This window comes from Bos javanicus, chromosome 1 (assembly GCF_032452875.1).
Source record: "Bos javanicus breed banteng chromosome 1, ARS-OSU_banteng_1.0, whole genome shotgun sequence".
NCBI classification, from domain to species: domain Eukaryota; kingdom Metazoa; phylum Chordata; class Mammalia; order Artiodactyla; family Bovidae; genus Bos; species Bos javanicus.
The window spans coordinates 56,778,894-56,801,684 of record NC_083868.1 but is presented as its reverse complement, the minus strand read 5'-3'; the positions used below and the strand labels follow the sequence as shown (position 1 = coordinate 56,801,684).

Sequence of the window (22,791 nt, the reverse complement as noted above, 5' to 3'; positions counted from 1 at the left end):
GAATTGAAAGATGCTACTGCCCTGCTTGTGATGCCTCGAGTACCTTCATTTCAACTCACAGAAGTTAACATCATCTGGAGGTTGAAATCTGAGGGTTGGGAAGTACTTTTATCGTGGTGCCCTTAGAAAACCTGGCAAAATTCCATATCAACACGTGTATGTGTGTGAGTGTGTGTGTGTGTGTGTGCTCAGTTGTGTCCAACTCTTTGCAACCCCATGGACTATAGCTGTCCACCAGTCTCCTCTGTCCATGGGATTTTCCAGGCAAGAATACTGGAGTGGGTTGCCATTCTCTTCTCTAGGGGATCTTCCTGACCCAGGGATTGAACCCACATCTCTTGCGTCTCTGGCATTGCAGGTGGATTCTTTACCACTGAGCTACCTGGGAAGCAAGGACAAAAATGGGATTGACAAAGAAGAGAGGCTAAGTTGGAGTTGAGAGTAATGAGTAATTTCTAAGTCCAGACAGCTAACCAAGTTTACCACCAGACACAGAAAAATGTACAGAAGACTATTTTACTCTAAATTCTTTCACTTTATATATTATATAGTAAAACTCTTAGCTGTTGGAGTTATTTTGGTCAGTTGTATGGAGTAGGGTGGTTGCAAGTGGTTTCAGGAGTTAATGGATTTCTTTGCTCAGTTTCCATGTGACCAGTTTACAGTTAAAAAAAAAAACAAACAAACTGCTATTTCCTGGCTACCAACTAATGGCCAAGAGCTTCCCAAACATGACTTCACTTAATCCTCCCAGCAACCCTTTGAGGCAGATGTTATTATCCATCTCTAGTTTATAAACAGAAAATTGGATTTCCAAGATATTTATAATTTGCCCAAGATTGCACAACTTAAGTAGCAACCAGTTCCGTTCAGTTCAATGTTAGTGGTCAAATCAGATTTGTCTGATTCTAAAGTTGTGCTGTTACCAGAACACCAAACTGCTTCCTATTTAGGCATTATGTTTTCTTGAGCAAATATAGCCATAATCATTTGTTTACTGGCAGTAGAAGTAATGACAGTAATGATAGCAACATATGTGGAGCTCATTATGTGCTAGGAACTGTCCTAACACTTTATAATTCATCTAATAACTAATCCCTTGTTAAAGCTTACAATGTAGAGTCAAGCCCCATTTATGGATGAGGAAGACATGGAGAGGTTGAGAAACTGGCCCAAAGTCACTCAACTCACTGGTAAAGGGAGGAGCTGGGAATCCAAGCCAGAAGGGTGGGCTCCAGAACCTATGCAGGCCACTGGAGACTAGAGTAGGTTGTCAAGGACGTAAGTCATTCATTGACTTATCAGGAAACCCATTGTCCTGTTTAGACTGGTCTAGGCTTGCATTAGGCAGAGTTTCTGAAGAGATGACACTCTAGGAGAGAAAAGCGCTAGTGAGTCAATGAGAGGAACCTCTAAGTCCTTGGTTTTCATTGCCTGCTTGGACAACACACCCAGTTACAGGCAAGGTCTTAGAGCCAAGGGCAGCTTTGCCCTCCTGCCTTTCCTTGGGGGGCGCCCATGCGAGTGCTGGCCGAGGGGCACAGGAGAAGACGATGGGCTCGCAGAGTGACACATCCTGCATCCAAAGAGTAGGTCGTTTTAATTTTCCCTCTTCTCTGGTCATGTAGATGGATGTCTCTCCTTTTTCAGAAAAGTGAAATCAATTCTCTAGAATTCTTAGGAAATAGAGGGTTTTGAATCTACCATGCTTATGAATCTGCTGAGAGCACTGGGAAGTGAGGCTTCTTTTTTGCACATGAAGTCATATTTTAACTGAAACCAAAAGAAAAAAAAAAGAGAGAGAGAGAGACTCGAGAGTCTGTGGGGATCAGAGCTGGGTATTGTGTTACAGAAATTTTCCATTTCAGACACAAACTACATACAGTGGTATGTGGGCCAAAAAAGGCAGAGAGAGACTCCAGGAGGGCCTGAAGAAATAATGCCTCCTCCTTTAATCCCAAGGAGTGTGTCCAGATTCTGGGGGAGGGCTGTCCAGAGGGTCTGGATCGGATCTCACTCAGAAGTCTGGGATTAGAGTGATGATGATACCAGCTGCATCACAGAGCTTGACTTCACAGAGCTCCCTAAAGTACAAGAGAGTTAATTTCTCAGTGACTTGGTTTCCAATATTTGAAAATGAGACAAACACCTCAAAATTTGTTGGGAGCAGTAAAAATGGTATGAATAGTGGTATGATAGGCTAGTTATAGTATTATTAAGCAATACTTACTTATAATGCATGAACCACTGTGTTAAAGCTTTCTAAACATTATCTCATTTAATTCTCTCAACTTGGTGAGATCAGTGATATTATTTTTTATAAATTTGTACCTGAGGAAACTACAGTTTAGAAAAGCTAGATTGACTTGAACAAGCTCATAGCTTTAAGTGGTGAGCTTGAGTCTCAAATGTTAGTCTGGCACCTATGAATTGACACCTATCCTGCCTTCCCATGGAAAGGCCAACCTTGGCCCACACTGCTCTGGTCCCAAGCTAAATCTTGTGGGAGCAATAGGGGACATCACTTAATTGACAGTGTGTTATGTTGACCAGCGCCCCCCACCCCACATCCTATTTTTTATCAGTGCCCCTTTCAGGTTAACATGGAAGCCCTATTTTAAAGAAATGTTGGATTGGTTTTCCAGGAATATAAACTGGTTTTGGTCCCTTGAGCTCAATTCTGAAATGGGTATTGCCTCCAGCAGTGCTTCTTATGGCTGTTCAGTATCCCTAACCAGCAGCATCGGCATCACCAGGAAATTGGCAGGAAATGTAAATTGTCTGCCCCTGCCCAGATGTGCTGAATTGGAAACCCTCAGGGTGGGGCTCAGCAATGCATGTTTTAACAACCTCACAAGCTGATTCAGATGCAGCTAAAGTCTGAGAGCCACTGGCCTCCAGGGCAGATAAAGGAGAGAGTTAAATCAGGACTAGAGGTCTCTGATTCTTAACAGCTGCTAGTGACTCACTCTCCCCAGTCATTCCCTTCTGGTTTCTGTCCTTTTTAGGATGAAGGATTTGCTCGCATCCCATCATGTGTGAAAAATTACATCAGCAGTGTCCATTCCTTTCTGAATCGATGTCCATGAGGAGACTTTGAGCTTTATCCCCTCCCGTGTGCAACATAGCCCCTCTGTTTTTAGAACCACTTGCTCATTTTCCAGTCTGGATGATTAACTTCAAGTTACCAGCATACCAGAAATAAAAAATAAGCTGTAATAAAACTGTGGTTCTAGGTTGAACTAAATGATTGCAAATTGGGGTTGAGTCTCCAAATCTGCTTGTTCTTGAAGGTTCTGAACACTGCAGCTACGTTCAAGCCAAGGGGCGTCTGGTCCCCCCTTCTCGTCCCCACCCTGTCTAAAATTGGTGACAGAGGGTGAAGCAACTAAAGCTGAAGATGGGGAAAATCATCCCTTCAGTTTTTTAGTACAAGCTCTGACTCAGACTTGTCTGCTTCCCAGGATCACTGGTCCCACATATCTCTCAGTGGGAAACCTAAAATTGAATACACATCCCAGAAACAAGAAAATGGGATAGGTTTTCTTCCCTATAGTTCCTTCTCCTGAGACTGGTGTGAGATGGGTCTCCAGTCCAACACAAATCTGCCAATAAATTAACTCTGAGTTTGCTAGATTGTTTAGAGAAGGAAATGGCAACCCACTCCAGTATTCTTGCCTGGAGAATCCCACAGACAGAGGAGCCTGGCAGGCTACAGTCTATAGGGTCGCAAAGAGTCAGACACAACTTAGCTCTGTCTTTCTTTACTAGGCTAGGCTAGGCTAAGTCACTTCAGTCGTGTCCAACTGTGTGTGACCCCATAGACGGCAGCCTACCAGGCTCCTCTGTCCCTGGGATTCTCCAGGCAAGAACACTGGAGTGGGTTGCCATTTCCTTCTCCAATGCATGAAAGTGAAAAGTGAAAGTGAAGTCGCTCAGTCGTGTCCGACCCTCAGCGACCCCATGGACTGCAGCCTTCCAGGCTCCTCCATCCATGGGATTTTCCAAGATTGTCACAAAAGCCCATCTTGTTATCTGAGATGCTACTTTTCCTAATAGAAAAAATAGTGGGAAATTCTGCTTGACCTTGCCAGAAAATGGAAACCATAGTTATTGATGTGACCTGTATTTAGCATCTTTGGGATAGAAGAACATTTTCTTGTATCTCAACAAAGGTTTACTAACATTAAGTTCTGGTTGAAGGGGTCTTCAGAGTCCCTCTTATATCTCCAAATAAGGTAAAATAAGAATTTAAAAAAATGTGAGCATGGTTTCTGTTGCCAGAAACTGTTTTTGAGTTTCAAAAGAGTTTCGCTCAGCACTTTGTGTTGCTATCTGGTCTTATTTTAATTCACTGCAGACGTACTGAAGAATTTAAGTCATGAGCACGAGTTAGCAACATCCAAATGAAGGCAAGATGTGTTAAGGGTTTAAACCCTGACATAGTGGAAGTGGAGACTAGCAATGCCTTTCCTGAGATGCTCTTACAGAAGTGTCATGGCTACAGACTAAATTCAGCAAGGGAGAATGCCAAAACTGGGACTTTCTCTGCTCTTCCCTATTTGACAGACACACCAAGTTCTCTACCCCTCAAGATCCTTATGTTACAAACAAATTACATGGTGTTTCTCTTATGACCAACAATAAATATTTTATCTCAACATAAAATTTTGAATAACAGGTTTGGAGACAGAGAAATCCAAGTCCAGTGTCTTACATTCTCTCTTAATAGCTATGTGTCCTTGGGCCAGTAACTTAACCTCTTTGAGACTACTTTAAATTAAAGTAGGGATAAAAATAATCACCTATAAATTAGGGATAAAAGTAATCACTGCAAAGAGTTGCTATGAAGACTGATTTGGATAATGTCTAATGTTGGCATTTAGTAGCTGTTAGTATTATTTTTGCCATCTCAAACTCAATTGGTTCAAACAGTAAATTTAATGTTTAAACAAATATTCCCTGATGCCTATATATATATATATATATCAGTTCAGTTCAGTCGCTCAGTCATGTCCATCATGCCTTCCTGTCCATCACCTGTCCATCACTCCTGGGTTTACTCAAACTCATGTCCATTGAGTCGGTGATGGAATCCAACCATCTCATCCTCTGTCATTCCCTTCTCCTCCTGCCTTCAATCTTTCCCAGCATCAGGGGCTTTTCAAATGAGTCAGTTCTTCCCATCAGATGGCCAAAGTATTGGAGTTTCAGCTTCAGCATTAGTCCTTCCAATGAATATTCAGGACTGATCTCTTTAGGATGGACTGGTTGGATCTCCTTGCAGTCCAAGGGACTCTCAAGAGTCTTCTCCAACACCATAATTCAAAAGTATCAATTCTTCAGCTCTCAGCTTTCTTTATGGTCCAACTCTCACATCCATACACGACTACTGGAAAAACCATAGCTTTGACTAGACGGACCTTTGTTTGCAACGTAACGTCTCTGCTTTTTAATATGCTGTCTAGGATGGTCATAACTTTTCTTCCAAGGAGTAAGCATCTTTTAATTTCATGGCTGCAAATCACCATCTGCAGTGATTTTGGAGCCCCCAAAATAAAGTCTTTCACTGTTTCCACTGTTTCTCCCATCTATTTGCATTGAAGTGATGGGACCAGATGCCATGATCTTCGTTTTCTGAATGGTGAGCTTTAAGCCAACTTTTTCACTCTCCTCTTTCACCTTCATCAAGAGGCTCTTTAGTTCTTCTTCACTTTCTGCCATAAGGGTGGTGTCATCTGCATATCTGAGGTTATCGATATTTCTCCTGGCAATCTTGATTCCAGCTTGTGCTTCATCCAGTCCAGTGTTTCTCATGATGTACTCTGCATATAAGTTAAATAAGCAGGGTGACAATATACAGCCTTGACGTACTACTTTTCCTATTTGGAACCAGTCTGTTGTTCCATGTCCAGTTCTAACTGTTGCTTCCTGACCTGCATACAGGTTTCTCAAGAGGCAGGTCCGGTGCTCTGGTATTCCCATCTCTTGAAGAATTTCCCACAGCTTGTCGTGATCCACACAGTCAAAGGCTTTGGCATAGTCAATAAAGCAGAAGTAGATATTTTTCTGGAACTTTCTTGCTTTTTCGATAATCCAGAGGATGTTGGCAATTTGACCTCTGGTCCCTCTGCTTTTTCTAAAACCAGCTTGAACATCAGGAAGTTCATGGATCATGTACTGCTGAAGTCTGGCTTGGAGAATTTTGAGCATCACTCTACTAGAGTGTGAGATGAGTGCAATTGTGCGGTAGTTTGAGCATTCTTTGCCATTGCCTTTCTTTGGATTGAAATGAAAACTGACCTTTTCCAGTCCTGTGGCCACGGCTAAGTTTTCCGAATTTGCTGACATATTGAATGCAGCACTTTCAAAGCATCATCTTTTAAGATTTGAAATAGCTCAACTGGAATTCCATCACCTCCACTAGCTTTGTTCATAGTGATGCTTCCTAAGGCCCACTTGACTTAACATTCTAGGATGTCTGGCTCTAGGTGAGTGATCACACCATCGTGATTATCTGGGTCATGAAGATCTTTTTTGTATAGTTCTTCTGTGTATTCTTGCTACCTCTTCTTAATATCTTCTGCTTCTATTAGGTCCGTACCATTTCTGAACTTTATTGTGCTCATATTTGCATGAAATATTCCCTTAGTATCTAATTTTCTTGAAGAGATCTCTAGTCTTTCCCATTCTATTATTTTCCTCTATTTCTTTGCATTGATCTCTGAGGAAGGCTTTCTTATCTCTTCTTGCTGTTCTTTGGAACTCTGCATTCAAATGGGTATATTTTTCCTTTCTCTTTTGCTTTTGGCTTCTCTTCTTTTCACAGCTATTTGTAAGGCCTCCTCAGATAGCCATTTTGCTTTTTTGCATTTCTTTTTCTTAGGGATGGTCTTGATCCCTGTTTCCTGTACAGTGTCACAAACCTCTGTCCATAGTTCTTCAGGCACTCTATCAGATCTAATCCCTTGAATCTATTTCTCACTTCCACTGCATAGTCATAAGGGATTTGATTTAGGTCATACCTGAATGGTGTAGTGGTTTTCCCTACTTTCTTCAATTTAAGTCTGAATTTGGCAATTAGGAGTTCATGATCTGAGCCACAGTCAGCTCCCAGTCTTGTTTTTGCTGACTGTTTAGAGCTTCTCCCTCTTTGGCTGCAAAGAATATAATCAATCTGATTTCAGTATTGACCATCTGGTGATGTCCATGTATAGAGTCTTCTCTTGTGTTGTTGGAAGAGGGTGTTGGCTATGGCCGGTGTGTTCTCTTGGCAAAACTCTATTACCCTTTGCCTTGCTTCATATGTATGTGTGTGTGTGTGTGTGTATATATATATATGCATGCCTATATATGACTTATGATTATGAATTATGATTTTCCACCTGAAAAATCCCATGGATAGAGGAGCCTAGCAAGCCACAATCCATGGTGTCACAAAGAGTTGGACATGATGAATGACTGAGCATGCATGCATCATTCATACACTCATTGTGATTTCCTTCTTCAGGGATTTTCCCAATCCAGGGATCAAACATGGGTCTCCAGCATTGCCAGTCAAATCCTTTGCCATCTGAGCTACCAGGGAAACCCTATATACGCTCATACATAAGACAAATATATAATAAGAAATAGATATGTAAAATCACATTTTTACTCCAGACAGCTCTGAAAAGCAGTAAGTTTTCTTTTTTCTTTCTTCCTTGAATTTCACTGTGAACTCAGGAGACATACGCCTAGCATTACATCTTACATCCTGAGTGATGCTTACAAGCTAAAGATGGCCTAGACCCCTCATAGGTAAGACCCATTGGCAAAGTACAGGTTCTTCCATCTGTCTTGCTGGTGTCTAGCAGATTACAAAATCACTTTCATGGTGTTATCATGTTTGCTCACTCACCCACCATATGGATTCAATCCTATGAAAAATGTCACAGCGTAGATTATTCAAGCCATGCCCACAGGAAAAAACGTATTTGGAATCTAGTGTTAGAAAAGACGGAGAAGGCGATGGCACCCCACTCCAGTACTCTTGCCTGGAAAATCCCATGGACGGAGGAGCCTGGTGGGCTGCAGTCCATGGGGTCGCTAAGAGTCGGACACGACTGAGCGACTTCACTTTCACTTTTCACTTTCATGCATTGAAGAAGGAAATGGCAACCCACTCCAGTATTTTTGCCTGAAGAATCCCAGGGACAGGGGAGCCTGGTGGGCTGCTGTCTATGGGGTCTCACAGAGTCGGACACGACTGAAGCGACTTAGCAGCAGCAGCAGCAGTTAGAAAAGAATTGAATGACACTTTGTTGTTTCTAGTAAACTCTGATTCTGGTATTTAAAATATATACACTCAAAAAGTCAAGAAATAAACTATTGATGTCATAACATTATTGTTTCTATTTGTTTTGTAAATGAACTTCTTATTAATGTGTCTCACAAATTCAGTTTTTAAAAAGTAGGGATTCTGTGGGACAAGAGGATGGTAGAATTTTAGAATATGTTAGGATATGAATACAGGCATTTCTTTGGTTAAAAATTTCATATACATGTATGCACACTAAACTTTAGAAACTCCCACTGACTACAGGAATGCAGACAGAACCAGGGCATCAAGGGGGCGGGGATGGGGGCTGGTGGAGAAGCATTAGGTCATCTACTTCTCCCTGCCACACTGAAATTATCCCCCATATGGTGGTTTATGTTTCTGCGGTTTGCTGAGGACTTGAGCTAGTTTTAAGTAATTTTCTTCAAGGTCCTCTAAGCCAGTTTAAAATTATTTTGTGAGCAATTCATTCTATCACATGCTTTAGCAAAATCTACCACAATCTAATAAGCATCTGGATATGTTCTTTGAGATGCAGCCCAGAGTCTCCTTTCCTCAAATTTCAACTTTCTACCTCGTTGCAGCAAAATATATTTACCTCCTTGATGTTTAAATGCTTCCCAGGCACCAAGTGTTTCGAGCCAGTCTTGCTATACAATCCACAAGAGACTCTCTGAGATTCATGGTATGTGTGTCCAACCAGAGGTTTCACAAAAGGAATTGAACATAAGGTGGTAATAAATAGGTCGTGAAATGCTTGAGGGTTACAGCTTGTTTTGTTCTTTGCTTCATTTTTAATTCAGCCAGTACAGAGTATTTTTTGAGCGTCTATTATGTGAAAGACACTGGGCCAGGACTCTTTGGCCCTGGACCTTGCACAAGTTTTCTCTTCTTGTTCTACCCCAGGGAGATTACTATTTGTCTTATACACACCATACACACATACAGACCATCTTCATCTCCATCTGCCCTTTTTCTTTTGACATTTGGTGTTTGTTTAAGGTTTTACATTCTGAGATCACAAGATTGACTTAGAACAGTTTTCACCAAACTTCCCAGTTGAAAATTATCACCTGAGGTATTAACAACAAGCAAATAAATAAACAAAAATACAAACAGTTCTTGGTCCATCTGAGCCAGTGTAAAATTATTTAAATATAAATAAAAGGGCTCACATATTCCATGGTTCAATAGGGTTGAGGAAAAGACCAGGGATTTCATTATTGGGGGGTTAATTCTTTTCAACAGATTAGTCTAGGAAGAATTGGAGTAGGAGGTGATCTCCCAGGTCTTTTCTAACTTTAACAGATCACTCTTCAGAACATTGTGATGACTTTTCTCAGAGGTCTTGGTTGATAAATTCCACCAACTCTCTTCTTTAGCTTCTGACCCTTATTAACCTGTTCTTGCCTTTGAACTTCCACAGCAGCTCTTTGCATTTTTCAGCAGTTTCTTTTGCACTAACTGCTTCAATCCCTCAAACTTTCATGTAAATCTTTAATTATATTTTAATGCTTCAAAAATTTTCATGCCTACTAAGACTATGGTGGACTCCTTAAGAGAAGGGGCAAAATTCTTCATTGTATTCACAATAACGCTTTGCACTCAGGGGAATGAGGTTTTATTTCTAATTTAATTTTCCCTTTAAATATTAATATCTCACTGCATTGGTAAAGAATATATCTTTTCATTCTTTATACCAAGAAGCATACGATTTGGGAACCCTAGTTTTAGTCTAGCTAGTGCAGCTGTTAGGTACTCATATAACCCCCTAATCCTTTATAAAAACTTAATCGGACAGCTGGCTTGATAATATGTAGTTTCAATAACAACCTCTGTTGAGGAAAATAATATCCCATTGTAGTAAGTCTTGCAGATTAATGATGTTTCTCTGCAAAAAAAAAAAAAAAGTCTAATGGACAGACAGACTTTCTCTAAACTGGAAATCAAGCTACAAGCTGAAAAAAAAAATCACCTTTAATTTCTACTGTGAGATGGAAGTGTATTCTTTGGATTTAGCAACTAGTGGTACATTTGTTGTATTAATGGTTTAATTAGATGGTTTCAGGGTGGTGTAACAGCTCTTTAAAGGACTTTTAACAAGGACGCTATTGTTAAAGCAAAACAGCTCTTTCATTTGAGCCATTAAAATTATAGGGGGAAAAATGAAAAATACACTGGCAGCTTATTTTTTAGTTCAGCTGCAACTTCTCCTGCTTAATCACCAAAAAGCCTCTGCAAGGCAGTTCTTGTTTATACAACAGTTTGATCTGGATCCTTGTAAAATTAACATAGGTTGACAAATTAAATTTAGCACCACCACCCTCCAGGATGTTGTAAATGTAAAGGAGACTAAAGTAAACATTGGGAATGTTATTGCAATAGGGCAGTATGAAGTCAGACCTCATAAAACATAAAAATCTTGCTTATGAATATAATTTAGTACAAAGAATATCAACAGTTGACATTAATTATTTTTTATATATACCGACATCATCTTTCGTATGTTACTATGAAAGATGTGCTTGTTTCCTCACAGGTTTTTTTTTTTTTTTTAACCAGAATTTACCAGAGATCTCTTCTGGGTTCTTGAATTAAGCAGTTCAGTGGATTTATACTATCACAGTTTAAAATCTTCAAGAATTCATAAAGTAAGCATCTTACATTGTTTGTGGTTAATTGCATTAGAACATTTAGCCTCTCTGAATTTGTCCTTTTTTGGAATTTGCAACTTATGTCCCAATTGAATTTAACAAGAAAGACTACTCAGCCTTGTGCGGGTTCATTTAGAAGTACAAATAAAAAGACACTACAATTTTAAATGAGAAACTTATGTTTAAAGTCTGACTTTGAAAGAAAGAGAAATATATATAATCTAAATGTAATTAATCCAACATAAATATCTTCATTTTTAAACTGCTCAGTTTAATGAGAGCAATGAGGTGATGACAAAGAGCAGCATGAGAAGTTTGCTCTGATAGAGCCTCAGAAGGTAACCAAGTGACTGGACCTTCCTGATGTTTGCCTGTCCTTCTTCCTGTGTCAGGGAATCTCAGTATGGAAACCAAAGCCCAAAAGGCCTGAGGCTTCCTTCTGTACATCACAGACAGCTCAGGCTACCAGCTACATCTACTTGAGTCTTCACTGAGGAATGCAAACATCCAGGGGCTTTAGAGACTCTGGTCGAGGTCTCTGATGGAGGGTCAAGTCCAGGGGTGGCTAGTGGAACTGCAGGGGGCGTGTGTGGTGACAATGCCAGTGTCAGCATCTTGCACAGACTGTCCTGAGATACCATCTTGGCTCTGTTTTGCCTCCTCTGTTTCCTCCCTGTGCTTTTCTCTAGCCTTCCTAACCATTCTGTGAACTGACTTACTTCCATTAAATTCCTTTTCTGCTTAAATCTTCAAAGTTACTGTTTGTGGCACCAAGAACCCTGACTATGAGATCAGAAAGTTAGGATCAGAAGCTCTACTGTGTCCTTGTGCCCACGGATGATCAGGCTCTGGGGGCTGTGAATAGCCCAAGAAATCGAGATGTGTGACTAGCATTATTTAGACAAACTTTTCCTCACTCCAAGTGAAATTTGAGATTACACAGAAAGATGCAATCTAAAAAGATTAAAAAATAGAGGGAAATAGGAGGAAGCAAAAATAAAGATGCTGGCATTTGGATCAGATTGCTAAATGCATTACTTTATAGGGAGAAATGGAACTTGTGGGCACATGAGAACACTCAGTTTAACCGGTTCTCACATTCTCTTCCCCGTAGGAGAATCTTCCTAAGAATCCCAAACAGTCAGAGGCTTCTGTGGATAAGGTGGTGGATATGGAAATCTTAGCAATGGAAACTCAGCTACCTTCAGGGGGTGGTCAGCAAATAATGGTCCTCAGGCTCCTCTGCCCTGGCATTGCTGCAGCTGATGAGTTCTTGCTTTTGGCTCTGCAATGTTCTTTAAGTCTTTTCTTTTAAAATCTGAATATATTTGGAAGTCATTTACTTTACCAAAATGTTTCCCAAACTTCAGTCATTCATTTGCTATCTTCACAATCCTGCTGTATTCATATACTACCTTTTAAAATTTTTTCTTTTTTATTATATCTATGCTAAGTCACTCAGTCGTGTCTGACTCTTTGCTGCCCCATGGACTGTAGCCCACGAGGCTCCTCTGACCATGGGATTTCCCAGGCAAAAATATTGGAGTGGGTTGCCATTTCCTTCTCCAGGGCATCTTCCTGACCCAGGGATTGAACCCATGTCTCTTATGTTTCCTGCATTGTCAGGCAGGTTCTTTACCACTAGCACCACCTGAGAAGCCCCTTTTAATACCTACAAGGGTAGCTACAAGTACTACAATACCTTTATTTTAAATAGCATATGTAAGTGTAAAAGCTTGCTCTGCTCCATCTTTTTAATGTTCATGGAAATAAATTCATAGTAGTAAAATGGTTAAATATTTTTACTTTGCATGATGCAGAAAATTTATCAAGTAAGCTAGGATTTTGCCTTTGTTTAAAAACTTGTGCACAGAAGTTAACATTTCAGAGTCTTATCAACTATAAGATGTCCAGATTTTTCTCCAACCCTTGATTTATAATTTGGCTGATCATAGAATTCCAGGTTTAAATCACGTGTCCTCAGACTTTTGAAGGCATTTTTCTAACGTCTTCTATTATCATACTGTGATGCTGATGAGAATTCAGAAATCAGTTTAATTAATATTCCTTGTAAGTTATTATTTTTCCTCTCTGCAAGTTATATTCTTTCAATTTTTGGCCTTTCTAAAAATAGCATAAGACTACCTAGATTGCTTTTCTTTTTGATTCATTTAGCTGGAAATGAGCCCTTTTAATCTCAGCATCATGATTTCTCAGTACTAAGATTCTTTTTGATAATTTCTTTCTTTTAATTTTATATGTTGTTTCTGAGACACCTATTAGATACGAGACTTCCTGGATTGGATCTCAGTATTTGGGAGATTTATCACTCAGTGTTTGGTCAGCAAAACCAAAACCTTTCTGTGTGTTCCCAGTAGAAAGTGTTTTAATACAAGGAATAAGCATTGCAAGGGCCAGGGAGTGAAAGTTTATTGAATTGTCACTGACTAGCTCAATCTGCCCTCCCAACGTGTGTGATTCTCCAGATGCTCACCTTGAAGTTGCTTCAAATCTCATGGACACCTTCTGCCTCTGTGTCTGCCCATAGCTGTCTCCATTGTTCCCAGGGAATAACGGCCTCTTCTCTTCTACCTTCCAAGTCACAGTTACCTACTCTAGGCTCTAATCTGAAACTCTGGGAAACATAGTTTCTGCTTCTTTGGGATGCAGATAAGTCCTTAGCAGGTGTGGCAGAGATGCCGAGGGGACAGACACGACCCAGCACAGGACCACACTGGTAGAGTGCATCCCCTAAATCTGCCATGTGCCAGCCATGTGGCTGGGGGCTAATTCCTTAATTTCTTGATGCTTTAATCTTTCCAGCTGTCAAGAGGGAATGGGCTTCCTTGGTGGCTCAGACAGTAAAGAATCCACCTGCAATGCAGGAGGCCTGGGTTTGATCCCTCGATCGGGAAGAGCCCCTGGAGGGGCATGGCAACCCACCCCAGTATTCTTGCCTGGAGAATTCCATGGACAGAGGAGCCTGGTAGGCTACAGTCCATGGGGTCGCAAAGAGTTGGACATGACTTTCATTTTCACTTTCATCAAGAGGGAATAATATCCCTGGCTACTTCATAGGTTTGCTGGGAAGACTGCTTGAAATAATGGACACAGTGGATGTAAATAAGCATATAGCACATATTCAAGTGCTCTTAGTGTATGTTAGCTATTGTAATTTTTATTATGATATTTAATTATCCTTTTTATTGCCTCTCCATTCATGTCATTTTGCTCTAAATTTTGAAAAGCTTTTTAAACAATATTTTCTAGTACATCTATTGATTGTTAATAACAACAGAAATTATAATCATTAAGGGAATTTTTTTTTCAGGCATTTCTTTTCTTGCAGTGTCTTCTTCTCTGTTATTAGTTTACTTCTTTTTTTAAAAAATACAGTTATTTCAGTAAAGTATTCAGAAGATCAAGTGGTAAAATCTTGGTTCTAATTTGTCATTTTATATGGAAGTGACAGTATCAAATCAAAAATTTTAGACTAACAATTCTGTCTTTTTTGTGTTAGGTGATGTGCTAAGAACTTTACTTTCATACTCTCATCTAATTCACCTCAATCTTAAGACATAGGGACAAAGGTACTAATATTATCCCCAGTTTTAAAGATGATAACCAAGGCTTACAGAGGTCAAATGACTTGCCGAAGGTCCCACAGCTAGTAAGTGGTAGAGCTAAAATGTAAACGTAGATTTACTGGTGACAGAGTTCAAGCTCTCCCACTGCTTCTGGATGGATCTCATCATTTTATTTTTTAAAATAACTTTATTTATTTATTTCTGGCTGTGCTGGGTCATTGTTGCTGTGCAGGACTTTTCTCTAGTTGCGGCAAGCAGGGCTTACTGTCTAGTTTCGGTATGAGGGCTTCTCATTGTGAAGGCTTCTCTTGTTGAAGGAGGAGGTTATGGCAATATCCTTGCCTGGAGAATCCCCATGGACGGAGGAGCCTGCCGGGCTACAGTCCATGGAACAGCAAAGAGTCAGACATGACTGAGTGACTAAGAACACTCTTGTTGAAGTGCACAGGCTCTAGAGCTCAGACCTCAGTAGTTGAGCCACAAGAGTTCTGTAGTTGTGGTTCTCGGTCTCTGGAGCCCAAGCTCAATAGTTGTGGCCGTGGGCTTAGTTGCTCCATGGCATGTGGGCTCTTCCTGGACCAGGGATCAAACTGGAGTCTCTTGGATTGGCAGGCAGATTCTTTACTACTGAGTCACCAGGGAAGCCCTGGATCTCATCATTTTAAATGGCTGCACAGTGTACTCGTATGTGAGTGCATGTGTTTATCCAACTCCTCTCTGATAAACACTTAGGTTGACTTTTAAAATTTGCTGCTATTAACAAATCTGACATAAATATCTGTGGACTATGGGAAAATTTTAATACACTCTTCCGTTATTGTCTAAAAATAAGTCCTAGAAGTGGATTTGTTAAGTCACAAATTACCCATATTATATGGTTTAACAAACTGCCCTTAAATAAGAGGTTGCAGCAATTCACACTTCCACCATTGCAGTGTGTGAATGTGCCTGCCCCACCATGCTCTCTAATACCTGGTGTAACTCAATTTTCGCCAATCTTATAAAAAGAAGATGTTATTTTGCTCTTTAAATTTGCTTTTATTTCATGTTCGATGTGGCCAAACAGTTTTTCATGACTGTAGGTCATTTGCCTTTCTACTTTTGTGAATTAGCAGTTCATTTTCTGCTCAACTTTCAACTGGGATATTGCCTTTAGTAGGTCTGCATTTGCAAATACTCTTTAAGGACAGTATTTTGCCTGTTATTTATGTTGCAAATACAGTTCCCTGGATCACTGTTTCTATTTTTACCTTTGCATATAATATTTGTAAAAGAAGTTTTAAGTATTTATGTAGTCAAATCTATTCTAAATTAGCTTTTACTTACATTCTTTATTTCAGTGGATGAAAGAATGAAACAAACATGAAAGTTGGTCCATTAGAAGTTTGATTTTTTTTTTTAATCTGAGTTTCTAAAAGAATCCAACAACTCAACAATCTCTTGGCCCAACTTCAGGAAACCGGTGAATTATTTTAAGATGACAAAAGTTTTCACTTACACACTAAATATTTACCTAAGCCAACTTAAGAAGGATTTCCAAACAGGCTTGGATGAAAGCTACTAAGCTTGCCCTTCCGGCTTATACCTTGCTTAAAATGTGTGGTATTCAAGTTGGAGTTGAATTTGGGTGTTAACGGAGGCTGTTGGGGTGGGTCCTGGGTGGGTCGTCTCTATTCCTTAGCTATGAGCTTCCTTAAATGATGTCCACTGCTGACATCAGAATGCCCACGGCCATTTCTACAGTGCTTGGCTCTTCATTGCTCAAAGGATAAATGCAATTGAAATCATAACTGAGTTGAACTCAGATTTACAACACTACTGTTCACCAGGCAAAAGTCCCCAGGATTTGGGAGGGCAAGTGGGACCTGAACTGCACAGAATGATCTTAAATTAAGGCTCCAGGTTCAAGGGCTATGAATTAGGTACAGGCTCTGATTCAGGGTTCTAAAAGTTCTCATCTTTTAATTAGAAGACTCCTTCTGGACCCTCTTACCTTCCTTCTCTGGGCAATCAAAACTTCCTTAGCATGCCTACTACAACTGTCTCCATTCTTGTACTTTCTTCTCTTTAAGATACCAGACAAATTCTTGGAAAGAGGTAGCTTTTTCTTCAAAGTCTAAATTCTTAAAAAGAAAGAATGCAAATTCTAAGCTCCTTTTCTTTAAAACACCACTTGGACCTCAATGCCTCTGCAAGTCTTCCTGAGCCGCCATCTAGAACTGTTGTGTGTCGTGTTCAGTTGCCAGTGTCCTTAGAGCCTCACACCAAGCCGCCTTGGCTCCTTTTCTAGTTCATCTGCTCTGTGAGATTCTGGTCTTCTGGGCAGAACTGTGAGCTACTCATTTCTGTATCTGTAGCATTTAGCACAGTGTCAAGCGTACCTTGAAGTGAAGTGAAGTCGCTCAGTCGTGTCTGACTCTTTGCGACCCCATAGACTGTAGCCTACCAGGCTCCTCTGTCCATGGGATTTTTCCAGGCAATAGTACTGGAGTGGATTGCCATTTTCTTCTCCAGGGGATCTTCCCAACCCAGGGCTTGAACCTGGGTCTCCCGCATTGTAGACAGATGCTTTACCATCTGAGCCACCAGGAAAGCGTACCTTAGGCACTCCATAAGTGATCTATGTTAGAATGATGGATAATACTTGATTCCAACAGGTTGCTATGACCTTGGCTTGGGAATTCCACTTCCTTTGGCTTGGGAAGTGGGAATTCTGAGAAAATGCATGTGAAGATAGTCACATCCCAGTTGGAGATGTATCAGATAGTGGTTTAAAGAGGAAAAATGGTGACCATCAGATAATCCTCTTTGGAGAACAGACAATGATTAAGACATAGAGTGCCTGTCTGTAGAAGAAAGGATTATGTCTGGAGAGGGGGTTAAGCATGTATGTAACCAAATAATGCTCAGACCATTATATCAATCGATCAGTTTACTTGAGTTTCATTAGTTAATCTTACTCATAAGATTATGTAAAATAAGATGGCAATGGTATTTAGCATGCCAAGAGTTACTTGAAGACATCTGAACTCCAGTATAATTAACTGACTCTGAAATTCATTTAGATATCTCAAAAGAATTTTTTACATGCCAAAGGTTCTTGTACTTTGCCTTTTCTAAAAATGATCAAAATATGTTGTAGCAATTTTAGAGAAATGGGTATGCTATTAATAGAAGTCTTTAAAGCCCACGACTTGGACAAACATTTGCTAATTAATTCCAGAAATTAGCCAAGTATTTAGATTTACTATTTACATCCAGATATAGTCCAGACAAAAGATTTTCCTGTTCACAAGATTGATCTAATGCCTTTCTCATATTGAAATTTTTTTCCGTACATTGTACATACACACACATACACAGCTTATAAATTCTTTTTGTCCTGCTGCAATTACAGTAAAACACTTGTTGCCTCCATATGCCTGAAGATTTATGGGAGGAAAGTCTCTGTTCAACATGCTGCCTTCTCCCTTTTGGGTAATGGGCAGTGAAAAACAGGATTATCAGAACAGTTCCCATATGTTCTGGAAAGCTTCTGCTGGCCATGCCCCTCCTTGCCTTCACTGTCTATCAGATTTTCAGGCACAGAGGGGCAGAGTGAGGTGTATATATGTCCAGGTGGCTTTTTGAAAGCAGGGAAACCGAGCTTCATGTTTCTTCATGCTCTGAAATGCTTTTCCTCCTGCTAGAAAACTAGCAGGTCTAGAGACTCTAGTCTAGTATTAAGAATTCATTCAATTCAAGAAGTGATACTGTGCTCACTGATTATAAAAAATAAAATAAAAAACTGTGACTGTAAAAAAAAAAAAAAAGAGACAACTGTTGTTTGGTTACTTGGTCATAAATATTAGAGGATATATAAAATTGACCCATATTTCAGCACCTTGCCCGCTTTTTTTTTTTAACTTAATGAGAGTACATTGAGGTCTACATTTCAGCTAAATTTGACATTGATATGGATTGTTGGAATCATGAGCCGTTTTGATTCTCTGGCGTCACTGAAGGATAGTTCACAGATGAATCATAAATCTGTCCTCTTTCTATCCTGCCTTAGCTGAGTAGATGTGGTAGGCAACCCAAGGGCGACTTTCGATGGTTTGTTTTATGACTTCTAGAAAGTAAGTGTAGCCAGTATGCAGACTATCAATTAAGAATTATTTATTGTGTTACCCACTCTTCTCCCCAAAAGGCTACCTAAGAAGTCAATTAGATATTAGGAATAGAGTCAAAACTGAGAAATGTGAAAACTCCATAAGATCTTTGCTGAGAATAATAGATAGTCATTTGAGGATGCTGCCAGGAAACTGGTCTATTCTGACTGAATTCAGGCCATTCCCTCATCACCTGGAAAGCTACCAGATATCTCTTAGTGATTAGAATTGTTGTCTTTCCCTCTCTTATCTTAAAAAGGAAACAAAATGGGCTGCAAAGTGATGCAGTCTCTTACTGCTACTGAAACATCAGACCATTGATTCCCAATTTCTTTGAGTGCTTTTCTGGTTGGATCAAGGATTTTTGCTTACTTACTTATGAGAGTGATTCTTCAGGGCCTTAGAGCTCCCTGGGCATGGTCTGTGGCGATGAAGTGAACCAGTGTGGGCTAGAATGCTACACACATCCTTTATGAGAACTTCCCATCATGCTTTGATGCTTGGTGCAATTAGCAATTTCCTTTGAACAGTACTGCCCTGGGCGGTTTTCTCTCATACAATGTTACAGTGAGCAAGCATTATTCTTTCTTTTTTTTTGTAGGAAAAGCAGAGCAGAGTAAAATAACCTGAGGATAAAAAAAAATCAGTGCTTGGAATGAACGTCATAATTCTGTCAGTCATCCCGATGCACATTCATTTCTGCAAAATATAAGACGAAAGTCAGAACCTCTACAAAGAAATCCGCCCTTTCGGTTTGAGGCCTCAGGGAAGATCTTTGATTCATTCTTCTTCCTCGTTGTGCCTCCTCTACATTACAAAAAGCCTTACATGAAACTTACAAGAAGAGACATGAGCAAAGGTGTCCAGTTAGCAAGAACCTGGGTGAGTAACCCTGGGCAGGCTGCTGAGGTGGTTTAGGGAGGAGCAGGAGGTCAGAGATGCTTTCGGGATCCACAGCAAACTTAAAGCTCATCCCCAGCCCTTGACCCTTGTTCTGTGAGCTTCAGAGGAGGTGCAGATCTGTCCCTGAGTCTTCTACCTTTCTCTTATAACTTCACTCCCCTCCCCCAAACAGTTCCATCTGATTCACTGCCATGTTTCTGTCACCCTGGGCAAGTCACGTCACCTCTAAGGATCTCTGTTTATTTATAGAGGGAGGGTAACAGTCGTGACTGCTGCCCTCTGGAACTCACATTCATGACGCCTGGGTGAGGTACAGCTGAGTGTCGGTGCCAGGGTTGCAGCTACATGGAGACTTCTAATGTGAGTCCCTGCCTTTTCCCAGGTGAGTGGGCTCCTTCTCTAGTGAAGCTCAGTGCTGGCCTCTCCAGTTTGTAACAACCTCAAGGTTACATCTCTGAGGTTTTTCATTGCCCCATCCCCATTTCAGATTCACTTACCTAAGAGGTAGGGATGATGGCTCCAGAGAGATAAAAATCATTTTTGTGTTTACTTTAAAAAAAAACTTGAGTGGACTTGCTTTACTATGTGGTGTTAGTTTCTGCTGTACACCGTGAATCAGCGATGCATGCTTAGTCACTCAGTTGTGTCTGATTCTTTGCAACCCCATAGACTGTACCCCATCAGGCTCCTCCATCCATGGGATTCTCCAAGCAAGGATACTGGAGTGGGTAGCCATTGCCTTCTCCAGGGTACCTTCCTGACCCAGGGATCGAAATCAGGTCTCCTGCATTGCAGGTGGACTCTTAACTGTCTGAGTCACTAGAGCACATATATCCCCTCCCTCTTGAGCTTCCTTCCCACTCCCTACCCCATTCCGTTCCTCTAGGTCATCACAGAGCACGGGGCTGAGCTCCCTGTGCTATACAGCACCTATCCACTAGCTATGTGTTTCACACGTGGTAGTGGATATTGTCAGCGCTACTGTCTCAGTTTGTCCCATTCTTCCTTTCCCCAGCTGTGTCCATTTTAAAAAGAGCATCCCCAGCTTAATTTCTCCAGTTTTTCTTAGAAGACAGAATATTAGAACTAGAGGAGACATTCAGAATGATAAAAACTACTTTTGAAAAAGAGAAATTGAGGCCGAGAGAGCTGAAGTGACTTGCTCAAGGTCGTATGATTAGCAAATAATAACAGCAAAATTGAATACAACCAGGATCTTTAATCTGTTCAGACATTCTGTTCCCAGATGGCAGGAGAGAGAGTAACCCTCAAGACACCATTCCCCAGCTCCCCCACCCCTGCAAGACAATTAATACTTCTAGTTTACTTTTTCGTCATCTCTGGAAATGCCAAAGTGTTTTTTTTTTTTTTTTAATAAATCACTTTTTCTACTAAATTTACAGTCAGTTACTAATTTACCATCCCCAGTGAATATTTATTGAGCACACATAATCTTTAGAGGACTGTACACATAATTAAAAGTATATATATCCACACAAACAGACCCAAACAGGAGACTCTAAGGAGGCTGTGGTTTGATTTAAGACCTGTAGAAGGTTTAAAACCTTCAAGATGACTTACTCTTGTTTCAAAAATAGTGTCTAACGTGTTTCTGGGAAAGAGTGGGTGACATTTACACAAGTGATGAAGAACTGTTAATAAATGTTTGTGGGTCTTCAAAGGGAGGATGTAGATGGTAAAGAATTGAAACTGAGTCACCAGCAAGAGAGGAGGGCCTGGCAGTCTATTCCAGTATTCTTTCCTGGAGAATTCCATGGACAGAGGAGCCTGGTGGGCTATTGTTCATGGGGTCGCAAAGAGTCAGACATGACTGAAGCAACTTAGCACGCACACACCAGCAAGGACTTTGGAAATTGGCACCAAGGCACAGAGCATGACCTGGTGCTGTCAGGACCAGAAAGCCTATGTTGGGCTTTCAAGTTACCAATACAACTACGTTCTATAAATATCTCTTCTCAAGGATACTTCCATTATGCAAAGAGGATAAAGAAGAGATGAATTTTGGTAGAGAACAGTCAGATTTGGGAAAGTCTAGCCATTGGTTCTTGCCTGTATTTGGAATTCTTATTAAGGAAGCAGAGCTACATTTTGTGAAAAACATATGTTTGAACTGCAGGGTACATCTCCTTGGAATTGAGAGATGGGTTTTCCTTTGGTCAGAAAGAAACCTGCTTTCTGTAACATCTCTTGGCAGCCTCTGGCTTTTCTCTGTTCTTGCTACCTGCTCATGTACTAACCATGGGTTTTCAGCTGCTTCCCTCATGAAATCTAATGAGATCACCACAAAACAGGCCCTGTGGATGACAGCCATCATTATACAGAAATCAACAAGGGCTCCATCCAAATGTACCATATAAGACTTATCTTGAGAAATGAATCCTTGAAAACATCAGCCCAGCAATGACAGAAAAGAATTCTGCCTAGTTAGAGTTCTCTGCAGGAAGTGTTTTTGATATTGTTTTGGCTTGAGGGGGAAAAAAAAAACAACACTGGACTTTGTGGGGGTTACCTAAGTGCACAGTGAAACTGCAAATTCAAACAGTTTGAATCCTATCCTCCAAATACAGAGATCTTATGTGAAAACAATCTCATTTTCATTTTGCTTTCTGGGAAGCCCTCCAAGGCACAGTGAATTGCCAACTTTTTGTGACCTTTAGTTCCTTAGCTGCTCCCAAGGGAAAATTGACCTTGGAGCTATAGAAAGGAGGGAAATAATTTTCAAGCTGGTGCAGAGCAAGGGGCAGAAGTTTTTGTTCTTTCTGTTTTCTCATTGAACAAAGCATGTGGGTTCTCTTGCACCAAGATTCTTAGCCCCTCTGAGGTCACAGACATGAGGACAAGTTGGGAACGAAGATGCACTTTAATCCCACAGCCAGGATGTAGATAAGACTGCCACATGGGATGGAGGCCCAGGTGGCCAGTAAGGAGCAGTTCCCAGGAAAACATTAGGAATAAAAAAAGATTAGTTCCTTTGCAGATTCACAGCTGATACAGGGCTTTCTGACTCTTCAGAGCATTTTAGGACTGAAATGAAGTTATAGGCACAAGAATTCCTCCTGTAACTTTAATTGGCTTCTATAGGTACTGGGACTAAGGATGGAGTTTCAACCTGTAGGAGGACCTCCTTAGGTTTCCTGTATGTGTGTATGTGTTAG

The 22,791-nt window shown here is 40.5% G+C and overlaps 1 protein-coding gene and 1 long non-coding RNA gene across 4 annotated transcripts in view; one reads left to right on the top strand and one right to left on the bottom strand.

Moving 5' to 3' along the window:
- Window positions 1-22,791, bottom strand: part of PHLDB2 (pleckstrin homology like domain family B member 2) — a 241,179-nt gene that overhangs the window by 214,064 nt on the left and 4,324 nt on the right. The window lies entirely within an intron of this gene.
- Window positions 986-3,224, top strand: LOC133231658 (uncharacterized). The gene is made up of 2 exons (XR_009731196.1): window positions 986-1,589; window positions 3,009-3,224. It is a non-coding gene; the product is annotated as an uncharacterized LOC133231658 (long non-coding RNA).